This window comes from Macaca mulatta, chromosome 1 (assembly GCF_049350105.2).
Source record: "Macaca mulatta isolate MMU2019108-1 chromosome 1, T2T-MMU8v2.0, whole genome shotgun sequence".
NCBI lineage: Eukaryota > Metazoa > Chordata > Mammalia > Primates > Cercopithecidae > Macaca > Macaca mulatta.
Genome location: NC_133406.1, coordinates 23,222,020 through 23,237,237, shown reverse-complemented (window position 1 = coordinate 23,237,237; position 15,218 = coordinate 23,222,020).

Sequence of the window (15,218 nt, the reverse complement as noted above, 5' to 3'; positions counted from 1 at the left end):
GCCAAGTAGCTGGGATTACAGGCACGAGCCACCATGGCAATTTTTTAAAGCTCTCTAATCTCCCATTTTCTAATCTGTAAAATGAGGATCATAATGTGGTTATGTGGTTTAAAGGAAAGGATGCTCGAAATGAGAGCATACCTGGAGTATAGTAAATGGCTATTGCAATGATTGTTATTGGCTGACTTTTTTTTGTTCCTTCACTTTCCCAATTCACATTCTATTGGTCCTACAAGGCCCAGATAGAACTGTGCCCCCTCCACAAAGCTTTTCCTGTCCACTCAAGCCAGCAAGGAACTCTGTCCCAAATTCTCATGATTGCTGATGTCTGAGGTTCATGCTTGCTTATTTCCTTTAATATTTAATGTGTTACTACTGTACTGAATGCTAATTAATTTTATTCTTTCTCCCTATTGTGGAGAAAAGTCCTTGAGTACTGAAAATAAAGACTATTTTTTTTTCTTTTGGCCTCTCCACTATCAGTTATGTTATTAGTATTAGCCCTTCTTTCAGGTGTCAGGATTAAGGACATATAAATCAATATACTCAACATAAAGTCATTTGGGATAAATTGAGATAAATTGGCAGCATCTACACTGCAAATGGCAACATCCTGTTGTCTGACGTTCAGCCATCTTTATCCTGTTGCTCTTACTAGATGGGGAGAAGAGTCCTTATTTAAGGAGTAGCGCATTTTAGGCTTTGAGTGAGTCACTGGTAGAGAATAGGTGGAAGAAACCCGTCTCCTAAAGCTGGTGATTTGTAGCCCTGGATGAGCAGGAGAATTGCCTGAGAAACTTAAAAACAACACAGATATTAAGCCACATGGGCCAGTTAAATCCAAATCTCTGTGGTGGTTAAGACTTACTAGAAAATACTACACCTGATATAGTATTTAAAAAAAAACTTACCAGATAGTTTAATTATGCAGCCGAGGTTAAGAACGTTTCCCTGTTCTGAAGTCAGGTTCCCCGACCCCTATGCCTGATAAATGGACTTCGGTTTGAATTACCTGCATCCAGTCTATTTTTTTGGGGTGTTGGCTGCAATTAGCTTGTAGGAATTAGCTTTTAATACAGCATGGATGTCTTAAGGGGCCAAACCATGCCATTAAAGAGGTTATGATGCCAGAATGCCTTGCAGCCTTGCTCACTGACACTCAGTATACCTAGGAATAGAAGTTTCTTTGCCCTAGGTCGCTAGTGCCATAGCAGAGAACTGACAGAGCTCTCTAAGGACCTAAAGTATTTATAACTCTTATAGTATTTCTGCAAGGTGAGCTTTGCTGCCAGAAGCCTGAATTGTGGCTGCTAAGTCTCTAGGCAGAGAAGTCCAGTACAGCTGCTGTAGGCTGCTGGGCGAGACAGTTCTTACTGTGGAGAGAGAGGAACTCAGGTGTCCTAGAGGACACAAAGCAGATCTTTGCATCAGAGGACACAACGGAGAAAGGCTGGAGAGGAGATTTATCAGGCTGCCTCCTTTGCCTTGTTTTTGATATTTTGCAAAGGATTCATTAAGACCTTTTAAAAAACAGATTTATTGAGGTATAATTTGCATACCATAAACTTTATCTGTTTTAAGTGAACAATTCAATGAGGTTTCATAAATTTGCAGAGCTGTGCAACCATTACCACAATCCAGTTTTAGAATATTTCCATCATCCCCTAGAAATCCCTTGTACATATTTGCAGTTAGTTCCTGCTTCCAGCCCCAGATCCAGGCAACCAGGAATCTGCATTCTGTTTCTATAGTTCTGTTGTTATTGCATGTTTCATATAAATGAAATCATACAATATGTAGTATTTTGTGTCTGGCTTCTTTAATATTCCTGAGGCCATTCATGTCGTAGCATGTATCGTATTTTTTTCCCTGAATTGTTCATTGTGTGGATATGTCACATCTTATTTATTTATTTGACAGTTGGTGGGCATTTGGATTATTCCTACTTTTTCGCTATTGTAAATAATGCTGCTATGAACATTGTGTACAAGTTTTTGTGTGTACATATGCTGTCATTTCTCTTGGATAAATAGCTAGGGGTGAACTCACTCGGTTGTATGGTAAATTTATATTTCAGAAACAGCCAAATTGTTTCCCAAAGTGCCATAGTATTTTGTATTCTCACTATAATGCATAAGGTTTCCAACTTCTCTACATCCTCACCAACTCTTATTATTGTGTGCTTTCTGATTCTGATGGGTGTATGGTGGTATCTTCTGGTTTTAATTTACATTTCCTTAATAATCAATAATGTCGGCATTATTTCATGGGATTATTTGTCATTCATATATCTCCTCTGTCTAAATATCTCTTCAAATCTTTTATTCATTTTCAAATTGGTTTCTTGTCTTATTATTTAGTTGTAAGAGTTTTTTTTTTTGTTGTTGTTTGTTTGTTTGTTTGTTTTTACAAATTCCGGATAAATATGTTTTTAGATACATGATTTGCAAATATTTTCTTAGTGGCTTGTTCTTTCATTTTCTTAATGGTGTCTTTTGAAGCTCAAAGTGATTAAGTTTGATGAAGTCCACATGTGATTTTTTTTTTTTCTTTTTGAGTCATACTTTTAGTGTCCTATCTAAGAAATATTTGCCTACCCAAGATCAAGAAGACTTTCTCCTAGACTTTAGGGGATTTTAGATTTTCTTCTAAAACTTTTATAGCTTTAGCTCTCACATTTAAGTATGTGATTAATTTTGAGTTAATTTTTCTATATGGTGAGAGCAGGGGGTGTACATTAATCTTTTTGCATGTAGATATCCATTTGTTCCAATACTATTTTTTGCAAAGATTATCCTTTGCCCTTTGAATTGTCTTGGTGCCTTTGTTGAAAATCAATTCACCATAAATATAAGGGATTATTTCTGGACTCTCAATTTTATTCCAATGATTTATATGTTTATAGTCAGTACTACACTGTGTTGATTACTGTAGCTTTATGATAGGTTTTGCAATTAATTATAAGTCTTCCAACTTTCTTTTTATTTCCAAATTGTTTTGGCTACTCTGAGTCCTTTGTATTTCCATGTAAGTATTAGAATCAGCTTTTCAATTTCTGCAAAAAAAAAAAAAGAAAAAAAACCTGCTGGGGATTTTATTATAGATCAATTTGGGGGAATTATTGGTACCTTAACAATATTGAGCTTCCAGTACGTGAATGAAATGTTTCTCCCTTAATATAGGTTTCCTTTAATTTTTCTGAGCAATGACTTAATTTTTGGTGTACAAGTCTTACAATCAATACCTTCTTGTGAGTTTGTGTGGTCCTGCCAGGGACACTTGTTTTTTCCTCAGAGGTCTCACTGAAAGCAATGGAGAGAGATAACTGGCTGAGCAGCTAAGAGTAGGGGGCAGTGTGCCAAGTAGGAAAGGCGTGGGTCTGGGGGTCAGGAGGACCAGGTCTGAGCCATGGCAAGCCACTTAACCTCTCAGTTTGCTGACCTCTAAAATGAATGTAATACAATTTGTTTTGCTTCAATGTTGTAAGCATTAGAGTTAGAAAAATGTTGGGATAGAGTGGGTGTTCATGATTTGCTGCCTGACCTTGTTGGTGCCTGTGATGATGATTATACAGCATTGTGCATGCCATTAAACGGGAGGGGAGGAACTTGAGAGGAGATCTTAGGGCCCTAGTCCTGGCCAAAGAGTCTCCTTACAGCCCAAGACAGAAGCTGATGATCCACAGTAGAGAAGAAGAGAATATTCCAGTTCATTTTATCTCCACACAGCTCATTGAATTAGCTACTATCACCCGAATTTTACACCAAGAAAACTGATGTTCAGAGAAATAAAGTCGAGTTCCTAGGATCACAAAGTGGGTAAGAGGCAGAGCAGGATTTAAACCCAGATTTGTTTGACTTCAAAGCTTATGCTTTTTCACTGTTTCTCATCACACCCACTGACCCCACAATGTCTCATAAGGGGATCTGCAAGGCAGCCCTAAATTCCAAGCAGGACATGTAAGTCCTCAATGGATAAATGGACACTGATAAGTGATTACTATATCTTGCTTCTCCTTGTTCCTTAACATGTTAAAGTTTTAACTTTGCCTCAAGATTCAGAAAGGTAGTGATGACTCCTATTACCAAGGATCAGGTGCAAGCTGAATTCATAAGGGGTGATCATAGTGAGCTATTACAAAAAGTCACCTGGCTATAGAGATTGAGATAAAAACGAAACCTTTGTTTCCAATGTTTTAGTGTGACCTGACTTTAGCACCACATTTCACCAAATTTCAAGCCAAAAAGCTCCCATGTTCTCAGCTGTGATAGTTTGTGAGAGGAAGGTGGAGCTTGTGGCAATATGGGCTTTGGATCCGGAGCTGTAAATATTCTCCTGCTGGTTGCTCTTGGCTTGCTCAACAGTAGCACAACTGTCAATGTATTAACATGTCTTGTTTCCCATGTGGAAGACTGAGGTTTTGATTTCTAGGAGATTCATTAATATGGCGATATAGAGAATGCATGGGCTTTGGAATCAGTTAGATGAATTTTTGTTCCATTTCCATTATTTATTTGCTAGCTTTGTGATCCTGACAAATGTATTTAACTTATCTGAGCCTGTAAAATGGTGAAAATAATTGTCATGAGGATTAAGATGAGATAATGTCTATAAACCACTTATTAGTGCCAGGTATATAATACAATCTAGACAAATAGTACTATTTCTTCTTTGGACTGGAGTTTAAAATAAGTAGATTTAGTGTCAAAGATATCTCACTGTGAACAAGTATATTAGTCAGCATTTACTGCAGTAACAAACAGCCCCCAAAGCTCAGCTGCTAAAAATGACATTCAGGCCAGGTATGGTGGCTCATGCCTATAATCCCAGCACTTTGGGAGGCCAAGGTGGGAGAACTGCTTGAAGCCAGGATTTTGAGACCAGCCTAGGCAACACAGTGAGACCCCTATCTCTAAAAAAATTAAGAAAAAACAGCTGGGCATGGTGGCACACACCTATAGTCTCAGTTACTTAGAAGGCTGAGACAAGAGGATCACTTGACCCCAGGAGTTCAAGGCTGCAGTGAACCATGACTGGGTTACTGCATTCCAGCCTGGGCAACAGAATGAGACCTCGACTCTATAAAATTAAAAAAAAAATCACATTCGTTTATGTATTGCTTATGTTGCATGAGGGCTTTGCTGGACTTTGCTAGGTTGGGTTCTGCTCTTTGTATCTTTTTATTGCAAGACCCTGGTTGAAGGAACATGCTGTTCTTATGGTGGAGGGCAGAAACTCAAGAGGACTGGAGCCAATCCATGTTAGTGTATTTAAAGTCTCTGCTTGGCCATGGTGTGTATCATATTTGCTCACATTGATGATCATATGGTCAAGCTCAGAGTCACTTGGTAGGTAAGTGTACTTCATCTAAAGGGAAACATGGTAGGAGGTTTGTAAATGAATAGTGTAATCTGTAACAAGTAAGAATTTTAATAGAGGCAATTCTTGGTAATACAAGTATTGATCATTGCATACATGGAATATTTGAGCCTTTTCATTTCTATCTTTCCCTTTGGCTATGGAAGTTTGTCTCCTTATTCAGTTTTTCTTACTTAAAGCAGAGCTGATGAAAGATAATTTGTCAATATCTGAGAAAAGATTTCCTGTTTCTCTTCCAACCTCTTATTCTCAGCCACTTGTGATTCATCCTTCTTTACTGTTGGCATTCTCAAGGCTTTCGTAGGCCCCTTTCTCTTCTTCTATGCTTTTCTACAGGTGATCTTATACATAACCATGACTTCAGTTAAGTACTCTCTGATGATTCTTATTTCCACATTCTCAGCACAGATGCCTCAGAGTCCCAGACCCATATAGCCTACTGCCTGCTCGACAGCTCTGCTATGATTTCCACATAAATGTCAGTATAGTAAGACTTAACTCTGGTCACTGTAAGTGTACACTCAAGGACCGGGCCATCCAGCCAGTTGTTCTTGGCAAACACTTAGAATCCGTTCTTAGTATCTCCTTCTCCCTTACTCTCCCATCCAATCAATCTACAGATTCTCTTCTCTTTACCTCCTTGGGGACTCTGTGGTCAGCCACTTCTTCCCATCCCCACTGCTACCACCAAACCATGATCCTCTTTCACCTGGCAATTGCAATGCCCCCTAATTGTCTTTTTACATCCTTTCTTTTCCCTTTCTAGTCAGAGTCTTTTTATTTAAATTCAAACTTGGTCATATCTTCTTTTGGCTTAAAACTCTTCAATGACTTTCAGTAGCTTTTAGGATAAAGACCAAAACCCTTTCCATGGCCCTGCTGATTTGGCCTTTTCCTGTCTCTCCCATTTTATTTTGCACCCCTCTTCTTATTGCTTATATTGTAGCTTCAATGCTCTCTTCTTTCAAATCCTTGAATATGTCATGCTGTCACCTGCCTTTGGGACTCTGCACATGCTTTCCTCAGTTGCAATGTTTTTTCCTGATCTCCATCCTTGAAATCCCAGCTCAGATGTCTCCTTGTTGAAACGCTCCTTAACTTCTCCAGGCTGAGAGAGCTCTTTGCTCTTCTGTGGTCTAAAAAAGTCTATACATATACTTATGTGTGTAGAATCCATCTTGTAATGTTATTATTTGCTTATATGACCCTCTGCCTGGGGTGCAAAGTCTTAGAGTAGGGTACCATCTCATTTTCCAAACAATTTTTAAACATTCTTTTGATCTCAAAAAAAACTGTGCAAAATCCAGGCTTAGATAAAACAAGATTCCCCACTTGAGGACTTCTTTTAAATGAAACCCCGTAATAACAAGCATAAAAAATTGGAGGCGGCCGGACATGGTGGCTCACGCCTGTAATCCCAGCACTTTGGGATGTGGAGGCGAGTGGATCACGAGGTCAGGAGTTCAAGACCAGTCTGGCCAAGATGGTGAAACCTCATCTGTACTAAAAATACAAAAATTAGCCAGGCATGGTGACGGGTGCCTGTAATCCCAGCTACTCGGGAGGCTGAGGCAGGAGAATCGCTTGAACCCGGGAGGTGGAGGTTGCAGTGAGCTGAGATCATGCCATTACACTCCAGCCTGGGCAATAACAGCAAAACTCCATCTTAAAAAAAAAAAAAAAAAAAAAAAAAAGGAGGTAGGAGGAATATCAGAGCTCTAGCCCACAACCTTTATTTTTACTTAATAAAAAAATTGAAGGCTAGAGAGATGGAATGGTTTGCTTATGATTATGTAGCTGGTGGTGTCAAGCAAGAAAAAAACACGAGTGCTATGAGTCCATCTGAAAAAGAGCATTCTTGTGTGTGGGGTGCTAAGGTGGCTCATTCTCTCCCCGAAGCTACCAATTTTTTTTGAAGACCTAATTTGTGCCAGTAATTATATTAAAGTCCTTTGCATAAAGAGTCTCTAACTTTTAGAACCACAAGGCGAGTTTAATCCCCATTTTAATTTGAGGGAAAAGGAGAATAACAGAGATTATAATGTGTTCAAGGCTCATGTCACTCACTAGGAAATGTCTAACCATGTCAATACTACTTATCATTATATTGTATTTCTTTTTACTTGTTTATTGGGCAGGGTGAGGAGTTAAGACTAGATCAGCCTAAGGAGATTTTCATTGGAAACTGGTAATCCCTGAGAGGCTTTCTTAGTAGGAGACTTGCAAGGTTTCAGCGCTTTAATATAAGTTGTTGCAGTATGAGTTTCAGTGAGCTTGTAATTCAGGGAGCTTTATGAAGCCCCTGCCATGTGTACTGCACCGTGCCAAGTTAAGTGGAGGTAAAGAAGAACTAGAAGCCATGAGTATGCACCAGTCCTGATCCATTTTGCTGAATGAGAATGAGCCCAGAGTCACTTAAGTGAGTCCGAGGAGTGGCATGCAAGTAAACTCTAAGTTATGTATCTGAGTCTGTTGTTCTTTTTTTTTTTTTTTTGATATGGAGTTTTGCTCTTGTTGCCCAGGCTGGAGTGCAGTGGCGTGATCTCAGCTCATTGCAATCTCCGCCTCACACATTCAAGCGATTCTCCTGCCTCAGCCTCCCTATTAGCTGGGATTACAGGCATGTACCACCACACCTGGCTAATTTTGTAATTTTAGTAGAGACAGGGTTTCACCATGTTGGTCAGGCTGGTCTCGAACTCCTGACCTCAGGCAATCCGCCCATCTCGACCTCTCAAAGTGCTGGGATTACAGGCATGAGCCACCACTCCTGGCTGTTGTTCTTAAATGTTAATCTCTTGGCCTAAATAGTCAGCCTGCTTAAAACATCAACCAGCCCCTAACCCTTTCATCATCTGATTCTTGTCAAACACCGAGTGTTGCGTTGAGAATTCCCCACATTCTTAGTGGTTCCTCTGTACTCCTCAGTAGTATCAGAACTATTATTGCCAGAGCTGATTGACAGTGTGCGGTCTTCACCATCTGGCTCCTTGCAAAGAACGGATAATCCTTTTAAAGTCTTAATAGTAATAGATGATTTGTTTGGCCTTATTTTCTAACATTAGCTTTTAGACAGACTGTGTCAAATCCACAGGTTTTGAATTTGCATCCTAGCCTACAGATGGAGAGCAGTTACTTAGAAACAGGAAAGAGCTGAGAACAGGGTCATGCAAAATCAGATCTGGAAAAGCTTATTTTGCTAATTTCCTTAATGTGGAAGTCTTTTTATGTGTACCTAGAGGAAGAGTAAGTTGGTAGAGAAAACGTGAAACGTGGTGTCAGGAAGATCTGGGTTGCTGAACATCTCAGTTCTGCTGGGGACTAGCCAGTGAAACAGGACAACCATGAATCTTTCTAAGCCTTAGTTTTTTTAACCCATACAATGGGGACAGTAATATCTTTCAAAGTTGTGAAGTGATTTGTGAGTTAGAAATCAGTCTAAATTTATTAGGTAGTGTTTTATGTGGAGCCCAGTCCTTTCTTCCTGAGGTAGGCCGGTATTGAGGAAATGTAGGGAGGTAGGTGAGGTTGTACACAGAAGGGTTGCTTGTGAGGTATCCTCAGTCCAGGAACGACCTTGCAATCTCAGAAACAGCTGCTGTGTAGATGGGCTTGGCAAAGACCCGGCAAAAAGAGAAACTTCAACAGATGGGCTCAGGAGAGGTGACCAGACACTGCTTCCCTCCTCCCCTTTTGTTAACCTCAGGTACAGAAGGTTGAGTTACTCAGAATCCTCCCTTAATGGTGTGTTATCATCCTTGTTCCAGGCTAGGCTCCTCTCTTATTTTGTTTAATCCTCTTTACCACCAATTCCCACTCATCATTTTCTGCATGTACATTCATAAAATGTGTTTAAAAGTGTATTTAAAATAGTGCCTCTTTTGTGACAGGTTTTGCTCTCATCCTTGGGAGACGTCAGTGAACAAAATAAGCAAAAATGCCCATTCTCAGGGAGCTTATATTCTAGAGGTGAAGGTGGGGGTGAGAAGACAGTACTTACTGCCTTTTAGACTAGGATACAATTTAGTTATTACAGTTGATTATTGTCTAAGTTAAAACTTGAGCAGGGTAAGGGGGAAGGAGTGTGAATGCATGTATAGGGGACTTTGAAGGGTTACAAGCCCAGGCAGAGGGAAGAGCCAGTGCAAAGGCTATGTGGCAGCATCAATGCCCCATATCATTTCATGGCAGCAGGGAGGCCAGTGAGGCTGGGCAGAGTGAGCAACGGGGCAGTGACAGAGGATGACATCAGGTAAAGAGGTGGTGGGAGTAGGGGTGGAGGCACATCATTTAGGGCCTGGTGGGACATTGTGAAGACTTTGGCTCTTATTGTGATAGGGAGCCATTTCAGGACGCTGAGTGTTGTAGAGTGTTCTCATTATATTTATTCTTTTTTCCCCTACTCAGCTGTATTCATCTTGTTACTAGATGTATGCCTATTTATTTATTTATTTATTTATTTATTTTGAGATGGAGTCTCGCTCTGTCGCCCAGGCTGGAATGCAGTGGTATGATCTTGGATCACTGCAAGCTCCACCTCCCGGGTTCATGCTATTCTCCTGCCTCAGCCTCCTGAGTAGCTGGGACTACAGGCGTCTGCCACCACGCTCGGCTAATTTTTTTTTTTTGTATTTTTTAGTAGAGACGGGGTTTCACCATGTTAGCCACGTTGGTCTCGATTTCCTGACCTCGTGATCTGCCCACCTCGGCCTCCCAAAGTGCTGGGATTACAGTCATGAGCCACCGCACCCGGCTCCTAGTTATTTATTTCTAACTGTCCTATAGTAATCCACAAATTTTCCCTAGTCACTCTTCCAACCCCCTGCCATTGCAAATAATACTGCCATGGATGTCTTTGTATGTGTTCCCTTGTGCACTTGTATGATCATATCTGTGGAGAAACACGCAGGAACAATTGGGCTTGCTGGGTCCCAGGGTAGACAGACACTGAATTTCACTTAATAGTGCCAGATGACTCTCTAGGCTGGCTGCACCCATTTAGAGTCCCTTCAGCAAGGCATGAGGGTTCCTGCAGCTCAATATGCAGCATCCAGATTTGAAAGCTTTGCAAATCTAATAGGGACACAGTGACATCTATTGTTTTCATTTGCATTCTCTGATTACTGATGAGCGTCAGCATCTCTTTATATGCTTGCTAGTTTTTTTTTTTTTCCCTTCTCCTATCCATTGCCTGTTCATATTCTTAGCCATTTTTTTTTTCTGTTGGAGTTCTGTGCTTTTCTTTTTGATTTGTAGGAGCTCCTTGTATGTTCTGGATATTATCCAGAGTTGTTTTTAGAAGCTTAGATTTAGAGGTGACCTTTGAGGTAATCTAGTCTAACCACTTCATTTTATAGTTGGGGAAACTGAGACCCAAGCAATGAAGTGATTTTTTTCAGATTACATACACAGTGGAAAAGCTGAGACTCGAAATCAATACTTTTTCCCTATATCATATTTAGTGGGAGGACTTGCACTGAGGCAGGAATGAAAGTCAAAGGTGAGCAGGAGCTGTAGGGCATTGCTGCTTCTCCACTATCTGCATTTCTTTGCAGGCAGAAGAGCCACTTTACCTGACTTGTTGGCCAAGGCTAGCTCTGGACCCAAGAGACCCTGGGTCTGATGACCATTTCCTCCTCCCATTCACACTGTCATGACCTTATTTCAGGACTTTATCCTCTTGCTTGACTTGTGTTTCTCATATTTTGGTGTGTATGAAATTCACCTAGTGAACTTATTAAAATGCGGGATACTGCCCATCCTTCCTGAGCATCTGAAGGAATGAGAGATCTTCAGAATCTTGATGCGGGTCCGTGAGCCTTCTTTGGAGAAACATTGACCACTTTTGTCAGCTCCCTGATTGGTCTTCTGTCTCCATTTTCTAGTCACCTTCATTTGTCTTCATCTTCTAGTCACCTTCATTTCTCTTCTAGGCTCCAAACACAAGTACAACTCTTCCCCTAACACATCTGTTTGCCATACCTCCATACTCACACCCTTACCATCCATTTGAAACGCTCCTTCCTGTGTGAAATTCTATGATTTTTCAAGATGTAGGTCAACCATAGTCTCCCCTAAAAAGCCCTCCCTGATTTTTCTGAGAATTAAGTACAGGGGCCTGTTGCAAATGGGGAAATGCAGCAGGTGGTATGAGTGTCCCATTGACTAGTACCCTACCCTTTGTAATCACGATGGACACCTCGCCATTTAAGGTGGTTAAAGACAAAAGACTCCTCTCAGAGGAAAGGAGAAACATCCTAGACCAGCTGGTCTTTCCTTTAAAAAAATTCATTTTTATCAGATATACATGCACATAGTTTAAAGAGTAGCAGTTGTACAACAGTTTTTTATTAAACAGCAGTCTTCCATTTTTTTTGTCCTAGTGTTTTTTCCTCTCCAGAGGCAAGCACCTGGAACTCTTTTTGCTGATTCTTTTGATATGTCTAAAAGGTATGCTTTTATTGCTCCTATTTGATTTTTCAGTGTTAGGCACCAGCTATGGACTTTCCACTGAGACAATGAGGATTTAACCCTCCCTCCTTCCCATATTCCTTCCCCATATTTTATTGCCCAGCACGTTTTTGCATCCAGTATGCCGTGTGGTGATTCTCTCCACCTTGGTGACTGATGTTGCCAGCCACCTGGCTATCCAAATCAGAAATTTGGGCCCTCTCCTTAACTCCTTCTTCTTTCTCTGAATCCTCCCTCCATTAATTCTTCCCCAACCTCCCATATCCAGTTACTCATGAAATTCTGTCAACTCTACCTCTGACATAACCTCACACATTCATTCAGTTCTGTTTATTCCCACAGCCACTGCCTTTGGTCTATCACCTTCACCCCTCCGCTAGAATACTACAGTACTGCTAGTCTTCCTGTTTCCCATCATGCCTCCCTCTGGTCTCTTCTTCACCTTATAGCCAGAGTGAGTTTTCTCAAACACAGGTTAACTAGACTCGGTGGTTCTCATGCTTACAACTCTCATGCTTACTTCAGGAGCAAGTTCCATATCTTATCCTGGTGGGGCAGAGACAATTCCTTGTTTTCCATAGCATTCCTGGCACACAGACTACGTTTCTCTGCAGTAAGTTGGGACCATGTGAAATGTGAGTGGAAGTGACACGTGTCGTTTCCAGGCCCAGCAGTTACAAGCTGTGTGCCTATGGCCTCTCTTTCCTCTTCTGGAGTGGACCTCTGAGGCCATGTCCTAGGTGCTGGAGCTACAGGGTGGGAGGGCTCCCTAGCCACGTAGGACTCTACATGAGTGACAAGTTAGTCTTTGTTGTGGTAAGCCAATGAAACTTTGAGGTTAATTTGTTATTGTAGCATAGGCTATCATAATCCTGACCACCACAGGGATATAAAAGGCCCTTCAGGATCTGATCTTGCTTCTCACTCTAACATTATTTCTCTGTTCTTCCTTCCCTTATATTCTATATTCCAGTTATAATGGCATGCCAGGCTCTTCCTCACTTCCAGGCCTTTGTATATGCAGTTCTTTTTGCTTAGGATGTCTTTTTGTCACCCACGTCCACTTTACTACTTTGCCCAGTGAATCTCAACTCAACTTTCAAGCCTCAGCGTAGATGCCTCTTGCTCTGAGAAGCCCTCCAGGACACGCTACTGCCTCCTGGTTGAGGCGCCCTTCCTCTGGGTCCTTAGAATACTGTGCCGGCCCTTCACTTACCACTCTGCCTTGAAATGGCCTGTTTTCTTGTTTCTCCACCAAAGTGAACTGGAAGCTCCCTGAGCTTCACGACTTTGCCCCATTCACTGTGATCTTCTCAGGCCTCGTCAGAGTAGGTGCTCAGATCATTTTTGTGGAATGAGTTATTGCTGGAAGATCCAGGCAAAATCTTGGGGGAGAAGCTATCGTGAAAAGCTGCAATTCAGATTTCTTTTGCTAAGACTTTCTTAGTAGTTTAAATTCCTGAGAGACAATATTGATTAGTGATTTGGAGGAAACAGTCTATAGTCAGACAGAGCTGGTTTCACTTCTGGTTGTACTAGATGTGTGATATTTAGCAAGTTACTTATCCTCTTAAACCTCAGTTTCAGGATCTGATGGGAATAATGCCTACTGCATGGGACTGTTGTGATGATTCAATTAGTTGAGATGCGCGTGTTTGTGTGTGTATGTGTATGTGTTTATGTGTATGTATATGCACTTAGAACAATGCTTAACATATAGAAGTGCCCAATAAATGTTAGACGTGTTATTACATTAAGAATACCCTAATTGCAAATAGGGTATCCTAGATTGGGTCTTGGAACAGAGAAAGGGCATTGTGAAAAACAACAACAACAACAAAAAACTAGTGAAATACCAATAAAGTCTGGAGTTTAGTTAATAGTAGTGTTCCAGTATAAGTTTTTCAGCTTTGATAAATGTATCACTTTGATAATGTATCATAATGTGAGATAACGTTAGCGGGAACTGGGTGAGAGGTATATGGGAACTCTGTGCTACCTCTGTAGCTTAGTCCAAAGTTATTCCATCATAAAAAGTGTATTAAAATAAGTTCTTATTATAATTGATATTCATTGTATTCTCACAATATCCCTATATAAGTACTGTAGTGATTGCCACTTATAGATGAAGAAACTGAGGCACACAAAAGTTAAGTAACTTGCCCATGGTCACTCTTAGTTCAGGATAACAAAGTAGGAATGATTGGTGGGTTGGGATTTAAATAGAATGCGTAATAAACATTTATTTTGTGTAAGTTATCACCCTATATGCTGTGTCCATAGAGAATACTGAAGGCAAGTGGTCTCTGCTCTCAAGGGCATTATAACTAGGAAGCCCAAGTTCACACAGTGCTAAGTGCAGAACTGGGGATAGAGATCCAGCTCCTGAGTCTGGACCCATGCTCTTAAGCATTGCACCAAATAAACTGGAGGGCAAGTGGTGATTAGAGTCACATGCAATTCACAGTGGAAGTGCAGATGTAAAAACAGATCTGGCTGGGAGTTCACAGACAGCTAGTTTCATGGGTGGGGGTTTGATCTGAGTCTTGAACTTGAGTGTAATTTGATCTGAGTAGAGCAAAAAGGAAAACCTGGAATGGGTTTTCAGACCTGGGTTGAGCTGACCCTCTCTTCACTCCCTTTCCCAGGCCTGAGTGCAGGACATGCTTGTGTACACTTGGCTATTCTGTTCAGTACTTCGTGACAAACAGTAGCTCATAGTGCACAGGGCATGGACTTTGGCATGGGTCCATCAGTTGCTCTGCTCTTACCATCTATGTGATCTTGAGCTGGTGACTTCATCTCTCCATACCTCAGGAAAATAACGGTAACAATGACCATCTGACCTTGTTGTCAGGCACGTTAGTCCAGGGGGAAATGTGTATAAAGCTGGGCACAAGGCTGGGCACTTGGGATGGACCCACTGGGTGGTGGCCACCTCTATGTGGCCAGGCTTATATGATGAACCCTTGGTTATGCTGCTAAATATTTATATTTCATGTAAAGGAAAGAACATGGACTTTGGGAAGCTGTGCTACTTACCAGCTGTGTGACCTCAGTCAGTTGTTTAACTTGTTCAGGTCTCAAATTTTCACAGTAAAATAATATCAATATTATAGGATTGCTGTGATAACTACGAGATGGAGTGTGAAGATGGCCCATGGACACATTCCATTAATGTTAGTTCTTATCATTGTCTTATATGTTTCTCCATTTGATTAACATTAATCTTCACTTCCACTTAAATTGTTTGCTCTTTAAGAGAGATCTTAAATCTTGTATTCCTTGTATCCATCCCTCCAGCACTTAGTTTGGGGACATAGTAGGTACTTATTAAACACGAGTTGGCTTACTTTTGGGGTAGGCTT